This window comes from Acanthopagrus latus, chromosome 4, assembly GCF_904848185.1.
Source record: "Acanthopagrus latus isolate v.2019 chromosome 4, fAcaLat1.1, whole genome shotgun sequence".
Lineage (NCBI taxonomy): Eukaryota > Metazoa > Chordata > Actinopteri > Spariformes > Sparidae > Acanthopagrus > Acanthopagrus latus.
In genome coordinates this window covers 5346376-5365275 of record NC_051042.1, presented here as the reverse complement: position 1 = coordinate 5365275, position 18900 = coordinate 5346376, and the positions used below count along the sequence as shown (strand labels likewise).

The following is an 18900-nucleotide window of genomic DNA, read 5'->3' as shown; positions in this document are numbered from 1 at the left end:
GCAGCTCGGTATGTTATTGAATGTCAATGTCAGTGTTTCCCTTTTCCACCTTATTCCTCATCCCCAAGAATCCCCCGTGAAAACCACGGCACGACATCGGGCACATCCTGTCACTGAACTGACTGTTTTCCATAGCAGCAGAGTGATAATTCTCTTTATGTGTCATTCATCATTCAAAATATGCCATTTCATCAAGTGAACTACTAACGCTAATAGTATTTCTAACCCACTTAGGTAATATTTCTGAAGCCACTGAAGCGTTGCCAGTGCCTCAGATACTTAAACTAGTTCCACCAAACACTGGAAATTCCCAAGTAACCTCCTCAGTGACCCTCCGAGGAAAATGTGTGGATATATGTTGGTTTGAGTGTTTATGTTTGAAGGTGTACTTAAAAAAAAAACTGTACAGACTCATTGAGTTGGGACCCCAAAATCAGATGCATGCACGAGTAACACATCACAGCAGCAGTCACAGTGCGAAAGAAATGTGGCTTCACGTTGTAAAAGAAAAACACGACCAGGCAGTGTGCAGTGCATGTGAGAAGTCAGGGTGCACATCAAATCATACATTTGTATTTACCTTGTGAAGGCTCAGTTAACACTTGAAGAGAATAAAGATATTTTGTAATCAAAACATATGGTGTGTTCACAAACTGTAACAGACAAATCCTGCATAGTCTGCCTTTAACAACTGTTTAAAAATGCATTATCAGAGCCACTCACACCGCAGGCACCGCAAAAGAGGAAAAGCTACAGATCAGACCACCATAACTATAGATTCTGTATCCAGCTACAAGTCCAGGCAGAAGCCCTTGTTGCTCATAAAGAACATTTTCCTGCAGGTGTAAAAGGAAGGTGAGACAAAGATATGAGCAATAAAGGCAGGTGGAGTTAGTCTGGTGAAGCTCGACAGCTCCTGCCTTGTTAATTATGTAGTTTGCACCAGCTCTCTGTTCCGTCGTGTCATGTCAGAGCGGCTGTAACCACAGGTTGCAAAGCAGGGACGGCCCCTCTCGTCGCTGTCACAGCCCACCTCTTCCTGCCCTTCCTGATTCCTTATTCTCCGCTCAGGAGAAAAAAACAACTAACCAACCAGCTTTCTCACCCCCTGTGTAACACGAGGGCACTTCTTATTTACCTAAAATGTGAATTTGCAGAGTTGTCATTTTCGAGTAATATTTGCAGAAGCAGCAAACAAAAAGTCTTTTTCATCCTGAGAGTTTGATAAACTCACTTCTGCCAAACACCTTCTGGTAATGTTTTCAACAAATTCAATGTCATCCAACTCAAAAAGTTATACAATAAACAACTTTAACTGAAGCTCCGAAGTGCCTCTTAATGTGGTTACAATCGAGGTTGATTACACAATGTTGGTTTCCTCTGTTGTTCTGTCGTCATGGTGATAACTTGATGAAAGACACGTTTTACAATCTTTAAACAAACTGGTCACCTCCCATTTCTGTCTGTAAATTCTTCTCACCTGTCCTGTCTTCACTACCCAGATTAGAGATCAAGCCTTGACTTGCCACAAGGGTTGGGTATTGAGAACCAGCTCTGAGTTGGAACTGGTCCGAATATTATAAGGGATTAGTTATGCATACCTGACAGTCCTTTTTATTGATTCTGATGTATTGGACCCAGTGGTTTGGGTGTGTAGTTTGCAGAACTCTGTGTGGAACATAACCAACTTTGAAAATACGGTTTCAATAAGTAAAATATTTGTCTGACTGATGAAGCTGCTGTCACTGGAGCTCTCTGAATATAAATGCACAACTCCTTAAGTCAAGCCTTTAAGAATATAATACAGGATAACAGGATAAAAATCCAAGTTATATTAATCCATGTTTGTAAAGTTAATGTCAGTTATATAAAGTATATAACTGCCGACGTAAGAATTTCATGACGAGGTTTTAAAATCAACTCTTTCCTCTACAAAGGATTTTGATGACCACGCCGTGAAAACTGTCTTCCAGTATTACTGAGCGTTGATCTCAGAGGACGACAACATTCCCAACAAACTGCAAGAACAAGCTCATCAAGTTTGTGGAAACGTTATTTATTCAAGTGATTCAGCATCTTATTTCCCTCGAGCAATGACTAATGAGATCTGTTTCTGTTCTGAAACTCCACTACACCTGGCATTAACATGCATCCTTGGTGATCAGACGATGTTTAAGTAGAGCATAAACACATAGAAACTGGGTGCAATCATATAAAACTAGCCACATTAGCCTTAGATGTGCTTTGTGTTCAGTGCCAATAAGTGAGTAGTAACATGCTAGCCCACTTATTTCAGATGCAGAACATTTTAAACATTACACCTGATTACACCTGATTAACTGTTGGTGAGTTAACTGAGTCATCACTCCGATCAGCAGATTTACTGAGAAGCGATCGGTCCTTTACCTTTAAGTAACTTTTCAAACTTTTGAGGGCTGCAGCTTATAACAGCTGACTCATTTATTTCTCTTATCTTTAATCTGATGTCTGAAGTTAACAACCCAAATGGCCATTCAGTGACTCCAGTTAACAGGTATGTTGCAGAAATGCTCAATTCATATTTTTCACTGTTCGATTTAAGGTTTCATGTTGTTGCCAAAGCATCAAAATACAGTTTTTTCAAATATTTGAACTGATAGGTCTTAAAACCTGATTTGTGGATTTCATAGAAAACAAAAATGTTGCACCAAATGTTGCATCTATTTCAAAGCAGCGTGCCTCCACACTCCCACTCAGCTCGCTCTTTTCAAAGGATCAGACACCACTTCTCACTCAGATGAGGCCACCACCCTCCACTGTTCACCTCTGCATACAAGCATCATTTCTTTGCTGCCCGCAGCCTAAACCAGTGCCAAACCAAACGGGTGAGAAGATGTCTGGAATGTGTCTCGCTGTTGTCAAATGTTGGGCAGGGATGTAAATGAATGGCTGCCCTTGGGTATGCGCCTCTCACACATCCAGATAACCATCAGCAGTCGTTCCCTTCCCCTCATGTTTTCTTTGCTATGATCACACACGGGCTGTTTTGCCACTTGTTGGCTGAGCATACAACAATAATGGCTGCCTTTATCAGATGGATGATTACTTGACCCTGAACAAAGCAGACCACACACTCTCCCACAGGTAAACACACACACACACACACACACAAATGTATATACCTGCCGATGGTGGAAACACATAATAATTGAAAACTTTGTTCTTCCATTTGAATGGTTCGATCAGCAAGAAGCTGTTATGCTGCATCTTAATCAGCGTCGCATTTAGCAGACAGTCGAGTGAGCCTGTTCAGTCTCCTGTTCAAGGACACTGGCAGGACTCGTGGCTGCTGCTGGTCTCACACTCCTCTATTATTTGTGTTGTTATGAAAGCATTGTTTCATATTCGTGCTGTGTGACTTTATTACACAAATATGGTGAAAAAAGGGGCATATTTCTATCATAAGTACGATAAATAATCCTTAAATGGCAGGATTTTATTTGTTTTTAGTTCTTTTTGCACTGCTGAGTCTGCTGTTATAAGCCTATTTGTGATGTAAAAGTTTCTGATGAAGACAAAACTGTCTTTATGAGGAAAATATCAGCATTTGTTGTTTTTTTCTGTGCATCACATTCAAAGCTTCTTCTGAGGTCTTCAAATAATAACTTGAATCTCTGTTAAAAAAATGGAAATCCTCAAACTAAATCTTGAATTTGAAGGGATAAATTAAGTCTTTTTAAACGATTATTATTACTAAATCCCTTTGTGTGCAATAAGTGGGAGAACAAACTGTTTCTTAACAGCCACAAAAAAAATCGTTTTTTAAAGGAAACATGCAACAAATCTGCATTAAAGCAGATACAACATTAGGTCTGAAACAACATGAAACAATCAAACACTAATATAGCGGGTTTAAAGACAGAAGACCTGCAGAGCATTTGCAGCATTTGAACGTGGATTTAGAATTTGAATGTCTGCATTATGAATGAAGATCAAACTACTGTATTTGATGCAGCCCTGATAGCAGTGGGAGAACGTTTAGACTGAAATAGCTCCGTTGTTGTTGCTGTTATTGGCACCACAAAACCCTCGAAAGAAATTCTGTGACTTCCGCCCATTTCCCATTTCCTCCTCACAAGAATGTGCTTTCATTCCCATGCTTCTGTGGCAAAAATACCAGTATCACTAAATGGGGGCTCCAGTGTCCTGTACACAACAAATGTTGTCACTATTAAATAATGCTGGTTGTTGCCAGGAACAAAAATGCAGTATGGCATTTAATAATACTGGTTGTTATCCTGATATGAATCATTTGTGCTCACCTGCTGTTGTCAGTTCATTGCATGTGTGACTGCTCGTGGGATTCAGCCGCTCGTTGCGCTGCTTTCTGCATGCTTGAGATCACGCTACCCGCACAGACATGTTTGTGTGCACTTTTCATACCCCTTCACAGATAAGAGCACCCTTATTGATGTTTCGAGGGCATGCACTAATGTGGGCGCACTCAAACAACAACCTGAACATCTTTAGAGAATGTGAGGGCAGGGAAACCAAGAGCAGAGCAGCCACAGTGGAATTCAAAAACAAGGAGATGCTGTGAACAAAGAAAACCATCTTACATATCGCATTGACATGACAGAGTGCCTTAATATGCAAATTAGACCCATTTCAAAAGTTCACATGTATAGTCAGCATTTCTTTTCAATGACTTCCAGGTGATGTGACCCATAGCAAAAAAAAACAAACAAAAAAAAACATGATTCTGTCTCCATCAGAATCGTTTTAGTAACATCAACCTCAGCCTGTCAGTGGTAAAAACAAGCCAGTGCACATAATCTTGACAGTTGGACTGACCAGTGGATTACGTTGCAGCCATTTGCAGACAGCGATCTGCTGGAAGACGTGGCCGAGGTTTAAAATCACCAGGATTACCCTTTGAGCATGCAGTAGTCATGTCTGTGTCTGCCCTCTCCTCTGAATGTATAAGAAATAAAGACTAAATACATGTATAAAAAATATTGTTGACAGTTGGACATTTGCCTTAAATGAACAATTCAAGCTTTCGCCTCCTCAGCAGGCATAGCTGCCCAGACATAGCAGACTTATTGGACTGTTAGTGGCCAGTCAGTAGTCATTAATTACAAGGCAAACTGAGCAGACACTTGCTGATTGGAATGAGAAGCCCTTGTAAAGGACACGGCTACAAAGTTCCCTGAGAGCTCAGGCATCCATTACTTAGTTGAATGAATTGACAAAAATGTAGTGAGCAGAAAAGTGGATGTGGTCGGCTGGATTTCAGAAGTATTCATTTTCATTAGTGCAATAAGATTGGACAACATATATGTAATACATTTGTTAAAGTTATATAATTAATATGTTGAGGTTGTCTGACTCAAAGAGGCTTAACTTTCTAAACATGTGATCAGAACCTGGTGCTCTGAAAACACTGTGAAAACTGCCAGTTTGCCACCAATAATGTTGGCTGATTGTTCAGAAAACAACACTTCAATGACCGAAATGAGCTCAAGATGGAAATAAACATCATATTACCACACTATTGTGTGAGCGCAGAAACCTTCCCGGCCTCTGTGTGTACCTGCATCCAGCTCTCATGATTCTGGGACAACAAGGATCACTGAGACTTTTGTAAACATTGTTTACACAGCGGCTGAGAACAGCCAAGCCCTGAATTCAGAACACTTCAACCACAACCATATCTGATTCAGCACAGTGCAGAGTCATAATCCCGGCATGGGTGTCAAACCCATGAAATGTGAACTTCCCAAAATAAGTTTAAATAAGCACCATCCAATAGAATCCAGCGACAATGGAAACATAATCAGAGCGACAACAAATGCATATGTACAGGATATTGTGTATTAATGTGAGAGTGCTCGTGTTGTTTATTTAGTTCAGGTGCTTTAAAGGTCCAGTCAGTAAGAAAGTCAGGTCGTAAAGTCTCATTCAACTCATCAAATACTGATGCTTCGGGTCGCTTGGACCGGGCCGGCAACAACAGTACTTGTGACTTGTGAATTTGACCCAACAATCAATTATCTTAAAAAACTGGCTCTTTATCATGAGGAACAGAGACAAATCTTACATTCATTTAAAAGTTAAAATCAAAATCAACCAGGATCTAAAAAAATGATGGTGACTCGACTAGAATCTGTAGGAAAGTAGTCAGCTGGAAGTGTTTTAATGTCCGACCCCATGGCCTCCAGCCGGTGATTATGATAAACTCTACTTAACCACATTTCCACTTGTGCATATTGGCAATGTCGGCTCTGATAGAATAAAATAATATATGGTAATACATTTATGTTGAATTATGCAAAACACTACTCAGTCACAACCAAATGCAAAAATTGTTGTGAAGGTTTTAACACAACAGAGAAATCCACATTAAGTGAACACACAGATGTTTTGTTGATTCCTATATGCAGAAACATTAATTATTCATGCTTGTTCACAAGAAAATGTAAATCATGTTATACTAGATTTTATGATATTGATGTAATCCCTTCACTTCTTCGCCCTGTATCTAATCCCTTCTTCCACTCCTCTGGCCCAAAGCTCGCCTCCCCGAGCTCATCACAGCTTGTCACATCATTTTGGGTTCACTTCATTCGGGGGCTGGCAGCAGGAGACCTCCGCAGGTTCTAAAAACAGATGTGACAGGCCTATTAAAATGAGTGATCCCCACTGCCCAGCTCTCCTCTGCCGCTGTAGCTAGAATGGGTACTAAGCTGTCTTCCCCAGGGCACGGACAGGAGCAGCAGGGCGCAAAAGGCCTGGAAGATAAGGTGACAGTGGCACATAGCTGGCATTGTAGCAGCTCCCAGAATTATCTCCTGATGAGCTTTTAAATTTTAAGGAAGGGCGGTGAAACCTGAGCTCCCATGCCTCAGGGCTGTCAGGCTCACGGTTAGAGATAAACATGGAAAAAGAGCGTTCACATACACAAACACTGGGACTGGATGATCCCAACAAACTCAAACTATTCTGACCATAAACAAATAATATTAATATATTATTAAGACAGATATACAGCAACACCTCCATAGATACTCAGAGGAAACACAAAACCTATGAACACCGAAGACTCAAAGGAATCACTCTGCTGGCCATATACATATATACAGTGTATACATACACTCATGCTATATATGTATGGTTAGAAGGGTTTCTGTGATGCGGTGAGATCCACATTTAGTGGTTTTATTGAAATGACTGTATATTAAATGTTTAGAATGACATTTGACATAAAAATGGCCATTATTCTATAAAGTCATTTTAGCGTTATTTCAGCCCTGCATTTACATTTACATTTAGGGCATTTTGAATTCGCTTTTGTCCAAAGCGACTTGCAGTAAGTACATTCATCACAAGAGCGAAACCACAACATATCACCTTTGATAGAGTAAAAATGAAAACAGAGACAATTGTCAAGCCCTCATCTGAGGATCGTAGCTGCTATTTATCAAGGACAAATGCATGATATCTAATACAATGGGAATGAGGAAGAAGGTGAAATCTCAAGAAAAGCCATTTATATTCCTTTGGTGAGTTACTGTAGGAGCTTCTGGCTTTCCGACCTCTCTCAAATCTTGGATAAAAACAAATCAAAGTGTTTCTAACATTCCTCTTCAACACCTTGGTCCATGTTTGAATTGTAAATTTGTTGGCACGAGGTGAAGTGCGAGCTGCTGTTCCAGAATTATCTATTCTGTTGGAAGGGCTGCCAAAATGTGTGAGAGGGTCTTCCTCTGAGGGCCGCCGCTCTGAGCTGCTGTCTCCTGCAATCCGCCCTGATCAATGGCTCGCTCTGTGATGAGCCAGCTCCCTCACTGATGGAGGGGCGAAGGGAGCAAGGTGAAGCGAGGAGCAGTTTTTACCCACCAACATTAACATCAGATCAAAGTGGTTAGGTTCACACGTCACGATTTCTCATTCGTCAGCTCTGTGGAGTCACTAGCTTCTGTTCATGTGTATGTTCATGCACACGGGTGCCACACATGAACACCTGCCTTACACTTTCTTTACTACAGTCAGTGTGTGTGTGTGTGTGTGTGTGTGTGTGTGTGAGCAGCCAAACCATAAACCTGTGCTGTTGTAGCTCCACAAACCACGTTGTGTTGCACAGTTTAAACACACATGACTGAGTTTGCATTCATCCAAAATAATTGATTTATTCTTCAGGGTTGGAAACTAGCATTTGGTGTCCACCAGCCACAGTTGCAGTCTGTTTCCAACCTGAATACTCTTCATATTTACCATAGTTCATCATTTAAAAACTCTGAGAGATTGCTGGAATAATCAGGAATCATTGCCTCAGGCATTGTGAAATGAAGCAGTGCTTTCTCGACAGATAAAGCAAATCGATTCATTGAGCGCCAACGATCCAACGACTAGCCAGTCGTGGTCACAGGTGGTGTCGCTGATGCTCTGTGTTCAAACACAGTCAAAGCTGTTAAACAGTGTTTATATGATGTCCAACTATTAATGCGAAGATGCTGACCATGTTATCACCATCTTTGTGTTTACATCCACCCAGATGCAAATTTAAAGAATGCACTGCAACATAAATTTTCCATGTGTTTATATCCTAAACTGTTTACATGTGTATGTTTGTGTAGCATGAAGGCATTTCATTGTGTCATACAACTCTGTGTTGAATAATGATAAATCACCTTGAACTTACAGACAAGATAGATGCTGCAGATACCTCATCGTGGATCGGTTCGACTTCACACGCTTCATTCCTAAAAGTCTGGCAAAACGATGTTAGATTCTGGCATATACGTTGCTCTCTAGTGATTGGTTACACGTAATTGAATCACCCTCCCCAACAGGAATCGGTTAGACTAGCAGCGCTGCCAGACCAAAGATGGAAACAGAGTTTAATGAGTTGACTGCTCGGTCTGATTTCGAGCTGCAGGAATCTTCCTTTGGGGACCAAAACATATTCATTTTAAATGTCATGACAATTGGACCCGTGTGCTGGACTGATAGATTGACCACAGAAGTTTGCCATCCTGAGAAAAAAGGAATAAAAACAAACCAAGAACACACATGTAATATGCATAAATGGTTCTGCAGATGACCCGTGCAGGGAACAAAGAGGAGGAGATGAGGGAGGACGAGTGGAGCCCAGATGAAGGCTCGTCTCTGTGGGGTGGCGGAGGGAGCGAGGGAGGTGATGGAAGCCAAACTAGCATGAAACTGCCTTCCGTCACGGATTACCAAGGCAGCGCTTTTCATTACCTGCCTTTCATAACAAGATATTTATGGCAACAGGAGGTGTTGGAGAGCCATGAGACACATGCAACCCATTTGCCTCAGAGATCCAATTCCTGTGTGCATGTGTGTGTGTGTGTGTGTGTGTGTGTGTGTGTGTGTGAGAGAGAGACAGAGAGAGAGAGTAAATGGTGCAGAAAGAAAGTGCATTGTGTAGGGAAATGGCTGCTGCGATATGCCATATTATTGTCTATTTCACAGTTGTGTGAGTTTGCTGACTGGCTTGTTTGAGGGTGTTTTCAGCAGGGCCATGTCTAAGTTGAAGAATGAGTGTACGATCAGTCAGAAATGTGGCTCGTGACTGCTTTTAAAGCTCGTGTAAGTTGCAGTAATCTTGATCAGCGACACCAACATGTTTGGTTTTCAGTAGTGGGTAGAATACTGCAAATATCAACTGGAGTAAAACGCAGTTACTGAAGAGTACCGTTTCATAACACCTACTGAAGTTTTAATATTTTATCATTTTGATTAATTAGAGATATGAAATGAATGTTGAAGTTGCCGTTAAGTTTGCCTAACTGCTTCCTGAAACACATCAAATTGAAGGCAAACAGACCTCTAACTTCAGGGTCATTATCATAACATCAGATGGATCAATGAACATTACACATAAAAAAGCTAGCTGTCTACATTTTCACCTACAGATCTCAGTTTTGTTTTATTTTTCAGGAAGCACAGAAAGCACTTCATCATGTAACTGTTTTTTTCCCAATAAGATGCTTCTTGTTCAGTCATCATCATCATCATCATCATTAGATAGATGATGGTGCTTCTTTTTCTTCCAGGTAGCTGGCAACTTGACATTTGCTGCAGAAGTGCTCCTCATCCACTTTACTAGCCTCCACTGCCACAGTTAGAGCAGAAGATATTAAAGGTGGATTACTGGCTCAAGAAGAGCAGAAGTAGATGTTTCACAAAACGACTTTACTTGTAATCAGTGTCCACCCACTTCTGATGGTATGGTTGCAGGTATGTGATGGTGGGACGTTTATCCAGATCTCTTTCGTCAGATGCATTCATAAATGACTGTTCCGCCCCGACAAACACCAAAGGACCGCTAATACCCTCTGTCCCTCTGCATATTCAGCCTGAGTGTGAGCAATGGATTTGACCCAGATTGGATAAGTTTATTTAAGAGTCGTCTGCAGCAGACATCAACAGTGGAGATGCCTGACACCTCTGAGATCAAAACAACCATGTCCTCCATTCCCCTCTCCCTTTTCATAGGCCACCAGTCTGTGCATGTGGGCGTGAGGAGTGCTGTGTGTGCGCAGACTTCCAATCAGTGGAAACTGTGGACGGCCCGGTGCCCTACGCTCGGAGGCAGCCATCTGTCAGCTGACGCTTGGTCGCCACGGCAATCAGAACGCTCTGCGGCGGGTCCAATCTGTTCCACCACAGGTAGAGCTGTGGGAGGGCTGCCATCACTCTGCACACACTCTCTTCTTATTCCTGCTCTCCAGTTCATGCTTCTGTAACATCATCGCTCACTCATCGCCATCTTTTCTTCTTAACCCCTGTATCATATCCCTCCGACTCTTGTTTCATCCCCTTTCTGAACTCGCTGACATTCTTTTCTGATTCTGAACTGAATAATTGTCACGTCCCCGCATCACTGTCACGTACCTCCTTTAACAATAAGTCAGATATATTTTTTTTTTCCTATCTCAGTAAAAATTTTGAAGTAAATTATAGATCAGAACAAGTCAGACCTCATGACGTTGTGACTTACAGTGTAATAAGCAGTGCTGATGTTCTGTCCTGCATGGCTTCCCTCTCCTGGCAGCGGCATCACACCACTTGTTTCATGATGATGGCGGTGTGCTAAATGTAGTGCATCAGTGGTCAGTCCAGCCTGCTAAATGTGCCATGCTATACCCAAGCCATGCCAGACAGGACTCTCCATCTCCGTGCCTCTCTGTTGGCAGAAGGCCCAACCGTTAATCTGATCAGAGCCATACTAATGGCAGAAGGCAGCCCTCCTAACCAGACTGCTCGCCAGGCCAAGAAGCCTGTAGCAGTGGAGGTGACATCCTGAGCTCTGAATTATTGAACAGGACCCAGAACAGAGCTTTAGGAGCTTGGCTGTCTCGTTAAGCCACTGAAACAGATGTGAAAATCTGTTTTATGTCACAGTTAGATTATCGGGAATTAGAGAATGAGGAATGAGAGTATTGATGTGGAAGCACTGTGAGACATTTTCAATTGCCAATTTAATTTATTAAAGATGATAATGGAGGACTTTCACTGGGCTGCAAGTGCTTGGAGTTCAAATTTAAAACAGCTACAGAAACTTCACGATTTTTGTGATTGTGGCCCCTGTGGACAAAGACTGTACAAGCAACACTGTCTTTTTTCTAAAGATCAAGATCAAGTATGCTTTTGTTTTGAAAGTGAGTGAAATGCATATTTTTGCATCTGTTCATTTCCAGTAAACATAAAAAAACCCTCCTTTGAAAACTAGCTGTGATAATTGTAATCGCCAATCTTGTGCATATCAGCCTGCGAGGAGTAACACAAGAGACTGTCAGAAAAAAAGAGATTAATAGTCTTCACTATGATCAGTTGTTGGACAAACACAACACCAAGATAGTGATAAATTCTTAAACATTAAAACAGGTTGTGTCATGTTCCTGACTTAACTTGCTGGAGTTATTAATTTTAGTATTGGAATGTGGGTGTTTGTCTTTTTTTGTACCAAAGCCAGCTCATGTTTAAAAATTCAAACGTTTGAACTCTCTGCTCATTATTACATTGATAGTCTTTCTACCATGTACAGCCGCTCTCGCAGAGCATTTCTACTCACAGAAACATACATGATATTCAGTTGAACTGTACCTGCCTGTCTACCAGACAGAGTTTCACAAGAAAACCACGAGCTAGGCGTTGTGACCAAGCATGTTAGGACTCTATGAGATACTCCAAGATAAATAACTTCTTGGCAGCAGCTGCACAAACAAAGGAGAATATGCAGATGGAGCTGTGAAGACTTTTATCTCTTATTCTTTCTTTTGTTTATCTGCAAATAAGACTGTTATCCTCTGGCCATGGCGATAAGACATCCACCGCATACGGTATCCTGAGTCAACATATACATGTATGTGATATGAAAACTCTGCTAATTTTGTTTTTATTGCTTTGTACTTCTAAATCCTGGAACTACTGAGTTGCCCACATCCTTGTGCCACACCCACTGCTTGGTGCTTTCATTTCAACCAGTCTGCATGTCGCCCGTGCCAAAAATCACCCACTTCCAATTAAAAGATGAAAATCATCCACATAAAGTTATGTCTATCAAATCCTTGTTTTTGGATTTAGTTTTTCAATTTTTCTGCCAGTTCTCCCCCCTCTTGCTGGCACCGAGCTAAAACAAAGTGAGCAGAACAGACTGGCAGATTAAGAAGACCAAAAATTCAATATCGTCCCCTGATAATCAGTGTAGTGAGTGTAGGTTGGTAGAATTTAAATCGGACAGTATAAGGGTTCTGTAAATGTGAGGAATTATTTAATCTTATCCATTTGTTGCTCATGCTTAATGTCTAAAATGCATCACGAACATCATATTGTGAGTAACATTTCCGGATCTCTATTAGTAATGTTTTATATTGGTGCTGACCAAAGTTATGACAATATACCATGTGTTCCTATGCTGTCGCCTCAGGCAGCGTTCTATGACTCCTCCAGCATTTACACAACACCACCATAAACAAGTTCGGTAACCACAGTTAGGCCGGGCCTCCCACTGAAGAGAATTTTATAGCATCTGTTCAAGTTAAGTTCAGCCAAAACAGTGGAGGCATGGAGTTTATATGCTCAGCACAGCGAGCCAAACCACTGTTATTCAAGACCCAACCACAATACACAGTTGGGTTATGAACACTGGAACAAAAACATGGTATTTTCTCTCTGAAAGCTTGTTAGAAGTTGGCATTTTATCTTTTTCCTTTCGTGAAACTTGTGGTTGGCAGGTATTTCGCAATACCTGCCAACCACAGCATCGGTGCATGTTGAAGTGAAGTTCGCTATACGGAGAAAAACACAAATAGAAAAGGGGGCGCTGACACAAGTTGAAGACAAATGAGTTCCTGCGTTGTTCTCTGGGCTGAATACATACCAACATACCAATGACCTCATTTCTAGAATTTAACTGGGCGTTTATTATTAGACAACAAGCAAGAATCACACTTAGTAATTATTGCATAATGTCGTTGTTAACGCCTGGAGAAGGTGTTGCTCTTGACCTTCATGTAATTAACCACCATTCCAACTTGTGAATACAACAGAAGCAAGTCTTGTCAGAGGTAAGCGTGTCATAGATGATGACGTTTCGAGACTGAAGTTGTGTTCAGGAGGCATCGAGGCATTGTGGTCCGTTCCGCCCCAGCCGGTTTGATGTGGCGTGCTTTAAACTGAACTGCTACATTCACCCAGCTTTGACTTTTACACTTTTTAAACATGTCATTTTGCAAATTGCTGCCACAATAACTCCAAAGTCCTTATCCTCACGCTGCTGGAGCTGCTGAGTCTGAGAATTTTATGAGCCTCTAACCAAGAAACTCTCAAGTCAAAAGCTCCTTGGCCTCTTAAATGGAGTGTAGTCTGCAGTAAAAGTAATAATTAAAACCAGCCTTTACTGAGATACAGAGCAAACTGTATGAAAACAATATGCTACAAGTGTCAACAAAATATTCACTTAATTTTATGTTTTTGGGGGCATCAAATACAGTAATGGCTTTGGACCAGACTGTGGTGGGAAAAGACAGAACTAAAATAAAAAAAGAAAGAAAATGTGATCGCTTGTGTTGCAGTTCAGATGTTGTTGGCGGTTATGACAAGAGAGACCTCAGGAGAATCAGATGTCTGACGTCATGCAACTATGGTCAATGCCGTGACAAGCTACACCGTGAGCCAGCATGGCCCATTAATCCCAGAGACACACCCCCAGTCGTCTCATTGGCTGCACATTTTGCAGTCAGGTGGAGCCGTGCGTCACGGCGCGTCTTGGTGATCACAGGTCAAAAACCCAGCGCGTCGGTGCTGCCGTGGGTATCTCACTGCTCGGACCCGACGGCTACACTGCTTTGAGGAGGATGAAGACCTGGCTTAGAAGCACGATGCTTCAATGTCGCCTGAATAGTGTAGCAGTCTGTCACATCCACAAAGGAAGACTGGATGAAGTGAACAAGGAAAACATTTGCAAGGAGTTTATCCTTTCAAATGATTACGGAAGGCATGTGTTTGGTTGTTTTAAGTGAGGGGAAGAGAAAAGAAGTCATCACAACATCTTTGAAGGGAAAGACGGAGGAGAAGAAAGAAATGTTCTTTAAAATAAAAGTTTGATGCTCATGAATTGCTCTATGTCTGCCATTGATTAATTGATGTATTTAACATCTTAAAATGTAAAAAATAAATATGGATATATGAAGGTAAGAAGGATTATTTTCCTATATAAGCCATTTCATTTAAGACAATGAGATGGTGGTTATACAATGTTTTGAAGACAGTTTTTTCTCATGCACATTTACTGACAGAATTTAAAACTAAGCATGATAACCATGTTAATCCTAATGTGTTGCTTCTGCTTCTGGCTCTGACGCAACATGCAATTTGCAAAGTAACTTATGACTAAAGTTGGTAACTGAACGTATAGAAGTATCAATTAGCACTGAGTACTGGTATGTGATTGGACTTTACTGGGACTGGAGCAGAAGTTCTGATATCTCAACAAAGCCAAGTTGAGTCCTCAGCCCAAAGCTCCTTTCCTCAAGCTTCAGCTTCCCGACAAGCTTATTCCACTTGTCAGACAGACCTGAGTTATATTTTGTATAAGAGACGCCTTCAAAGAACAGCCTCCATTTGAGACAGAAATATCTCTGTCAAAGGAGATGACTGACAGTGTCAGAGGTGACGTCTTGTGACAGTGACAGCAGCTACAGGGTTTTATTCTGCTCTGGTGGAACAAAGCCAGCGTGTTGCGGCAAAGTTAGTGTTTGTCTGTGGGTGGCATCTGCACGCGCTCCTGTTCTGATCACTGTTTATCTCTCAGATTGCTTTGCTTTTAGGTTAGTCATGCTTACATTTAGTTGCGTTATCTTTTAATCTACCACTTTGTTGCACATAAAGTGGGAGGTTCAAGTGTGAGCTGTGTATTGAAGCTGCGCATGAGAGCTGTGAAGTTGCTCTCATAGGAGCCCAGCCAGCTGATTCGCTTGTTAAGCCACACCCTGATGTCAAGCTTGTCTTCATCACCCTCCCTCTCATCCGTCATCCGACCTCTCTGACAAGGAAGGAGTAGGGGTGGGCGATACTACAAATTTTGGTATCAATCAGATACCAAGTAATTACAGGGCCTGTACTATTGATACTGATACTTTTTACTTGAAAATTCCAGATCATTGAATGATTTTATACTTTTGCCTTTAATTAGCTGATCATGATTGCTAAAATCTTTGTCCTGTTTTTGATTATTATCATAATCAAAAACAGGACAAAGATTTCAGCAAAATAAGAAAATAATATTTAACATAATCTAAACCTAACTGCATGTAGCCTAAATAGGAATACTAATGTTGCTTCAACAGATTCAGGGTTAACAAGGTTATCAAATTCTGCCATATTCATAATTCAGAGTGAACGTGAGTGAGCGGAGTGAGAGAGGTGGAGAGGACCACTGCGCATGAAGACTGACAGAGATGCTGCGATCACACAAACTCTGTGAGGACATATAAGTGATTTGCTGAACTTACAGGAGATAAACTACAACAAAAATATCGACCTCATCACGTTAGTATCGATCCGATACCAATACTCACCTTGGTATCAATACTATCGATATTTGGATCGATCTGCCCACCCCTCGGAAGGAGCGCTCAGAACTGCCACCAACACAAAATGCTTCATCTTCAAACAAACTTCTCACCAGCGGACAATCCAAAGGGCTGTTTTAATTAGCAAGTAAGAAACCAGGAAGCAAACAGCCAGGTGGGATTTTTTTTTCTTAACACATTTGATGAACACTCTTTGTTTGATGTTTGCTTCCAGACACACACCCTCCTCCTCCTCCCACACTTCTTCTCGTCCCCTCTGCCTGCATCCACAGCACTTTGCAGCTTGTTAGTGGGGCAGGGTGGTTGGTGCAGTGCCCCAGAGGCGGTGGCGTGAAGGTGACATCTATCACTTAGAGCACTGGCGCGCTATAAATACCATCGGCGGGCTCCCTGTGGTCCCGCCTTCTGACAGCGAGGGCTTGGTGTGGGAGGGAAGCAGCTGATGAGGACGCCGGAGGGGAGGGAGAGTTTAACAGTGAGGGAAGGAGGGCGTTTTATCCCTCCAGTGTATGCTGTCACAACCAGAAGAATCTTAATTATATACGTTGTTTGTTCACGATGAGAAATGACATACACAAACACCCGCAGTCTCCAACTTAAAGCGAAACTCTCACCAAAATGCATCCTAGGCTTTATTTGTGAATGTACCCAAGTCAACCTTTGTGTAAAAGCATAATTAGACAAAAGAGGCACTTTTAAGTTTTACTGTGTTTTCGTTTTCAGGTCAAACTCAGTTTCAATCGGAGTGCTAAGGGCACCTTTATGATAGCATCAAAATCACTATTTTTAAAACACCAAGAAGGCTCGACACAACATGAAACTTTGCTCGTAGTATTACCAGGGTCTCTACACATGAACACCAGCATTGAGAACACTGTTTGTGTAGACAGAGTTTACTAAAAAGAGAACTTTTGAACAACTCACGTTGGCAGTTACTTGTTCCACTTGCTGCCATCCTGCCAGCGGAGAAGTACTGATTTCCGAATGCAACGTAACATGGAGGAGAGTTAAGGTGGAACGCTCCTAAAGCTTAGTTCCATATAAACGCACGGATAGTTTGTTGTTTTGTCATTAGCAAATAACTATATTGATCTTGAAGTTGAAAAAGGAGCCTCATATAAGAAACAATACTAGAATCAAAAGCCAGAATAATCACGTGAGATATCGTGTGAATAGTTGTTGCTGGACGACAGTAGCGTTCCACCAACGTTACGTCGCAGAGACATAATTTCACGTTCTCAGCTGGCAGGACGTTTTCATTTTCTTGCCGACCTAAATGAGGAATGATTTAACTATTTAATTTAGGACCAAGATATTAAAGTCAGAAATCACTTAAAAATGTATTTAAATGGCAGTAATGCTGATATAAACGTTGGCAGAGCGTTTGAAAAGCAGTGTAGTAAGAGTTTTAGTCTTAAAAATGGTTGTTAACAAGTGTCAAAATGAGACCACAGCCAACTTCAGTTACAAACTAACTTTTAACGATTGATCGATTTACAGAAAACATGTACAGTATTTGTGTACTGAGACGCTTAGTGGTTGTGATGTTGAAATCATGTGACAGCGATGTCGTATGTTTATAGCCCAACATTAAATTTTTAATGCTAATGATTTCATTTACGCTCACAAAACATGTGAGTATCATAAACTTGTGTCTGTAACAGAGATTATTTTCACAGTATTCCAAAATCTTAGAGGCTTGAGTGAGCAAGAGCATGTTTTCCCTCAAAGATGTGCATGTAAAGTTGTTTTCTGTTTTGGGAACTGAATGGAAGTAAATGTGTTGTTATCATGGACGCACTGCACACACCCCTGACTAATGAACCACCCTTAACCTGTTTAGATATTGTGTTCATGTGGCTTAAACAGTGAGATTATTTCTATTTGCAGCAAAACATTTGCGTTATATGACAGCTTGTGCAAAAAAGAGTTGTTTTTTTTTTTTTTTTTTTTTTTTACCACGACAAAGAAATGTGCTGTCTGTCTCTGCAGCTGTGACTGTAATTCTTTTTTGTTTTGAGGGTTTGGCAAGCTTAACAAAAGATCATTGTCGTCTTTCAACAGGTGAGCCAGCAGTAAACAGGCAGGCGTTTCCTAAATCCACAAACCAAAAGAGGTATACGCACAAACCTGCCTTCATAACAACCTGTGCCAGTGTGTCATAGTTATGAATAAACATCCTCCCATCCTTTTCTACCATCTTTCCTCCACCTCCTATAAGTACAATATTCATCTGTCAGCAGACGTAAAGCCTTAAACCGCAGCAGCTGGAAATCAGCCACAGGCGTTTTCCACCGTGTCAGCGCAAGGCGTGAAGCTTGTATTTATGTTATGATGTATTAGATTCTTTAATGATCACTCTGAAAGACATGTCACGCTTGAGTTGTTTGGCAGCATACCAGCTGAGAGCCGTGACAACAAGCTGACATGTCCAAAGAATAATGTAACCAGGAGACATTCTGACTTCCTGTCAAGTAAAAGTCTCTGCTGCTGAGAAAAGAGGTAAGACATGACGGAGCAGACAGGAAGGTCACCTGAACTACAAACAATAATTAGGGCTGCAAGTTCTACTGAGATTTTTTGGGGAGATTCCCTTTCTGAATCAAGGGTCTACATCCCCCGACCCCAAGTCGGCCAACTTTGACCAATGTCGAGCATCTGGTAAGCGTCTGTGGCTCTAGTTGTTTTGGGTGTGTCCTCCACCTTTGACACTAGTCAGTGTTTTTTGGCCATCTTAGCGTGTCTGAGGTGGAGCCTATTGGTGAGAGGAATCACTCTGATTGGCTGTCCAGCT

The 18900-nt window shown here is 41.4% G+C and overlaps 2 long non-coding RNA genes across 8 annotated transcripts in view; one reads left to right on the top strand and one right to left on the bottom strand.

The window, feature by feature from the left end:
- The first annotated feature begins 745 nt into the window (after window positions 1–745).
- On the top strand, window positions 746–16265 carry LOC119018052. 7 transcript variants are annotated; one of them, XR_005074646.1, is made up of 8 exons: window positions 746–855; window positions 1938–2533; window positions 2737–2864; window positions 3074–3123; window positions 10036–10153; window positions 10249–10373; window positions 10507–10680; window positions 15908–16265. It is a non-coding gene; the product is annotated as an uncharacterized LOC119018052 (long non-coding RNA). The 7 variants fall into 7 exon arrangements; XR_005074648.1 differs by lacking the exon at window positions 15908–16265 and having other exon boundaries at window positions 1938–2039; window positions 2494–2533; window positions 2711–2864; window positions 10507–11569; XR_005074643.1 differs by lacking the exon at window positions 15908–16265 and having other exon boundaries at window positions 1938–2345; window positions 2494–2533; window positions 2714–2864; window positions 10507–11569.
- The window catches only part of LOC119018053, a 27322-nt gene continuing 13802 nt past the window's right edge, over window positions 5381–18900 (bottom strand). The window contains exon 3 of the long non-coding RNA XR_005074649.1: window positions 5381–6641. This is a non-coding gene — a long non-coding RNA (uncharacterized LOC119018053). The remainder of the gene's footprint in view (window positions 6642–18900) is intronic.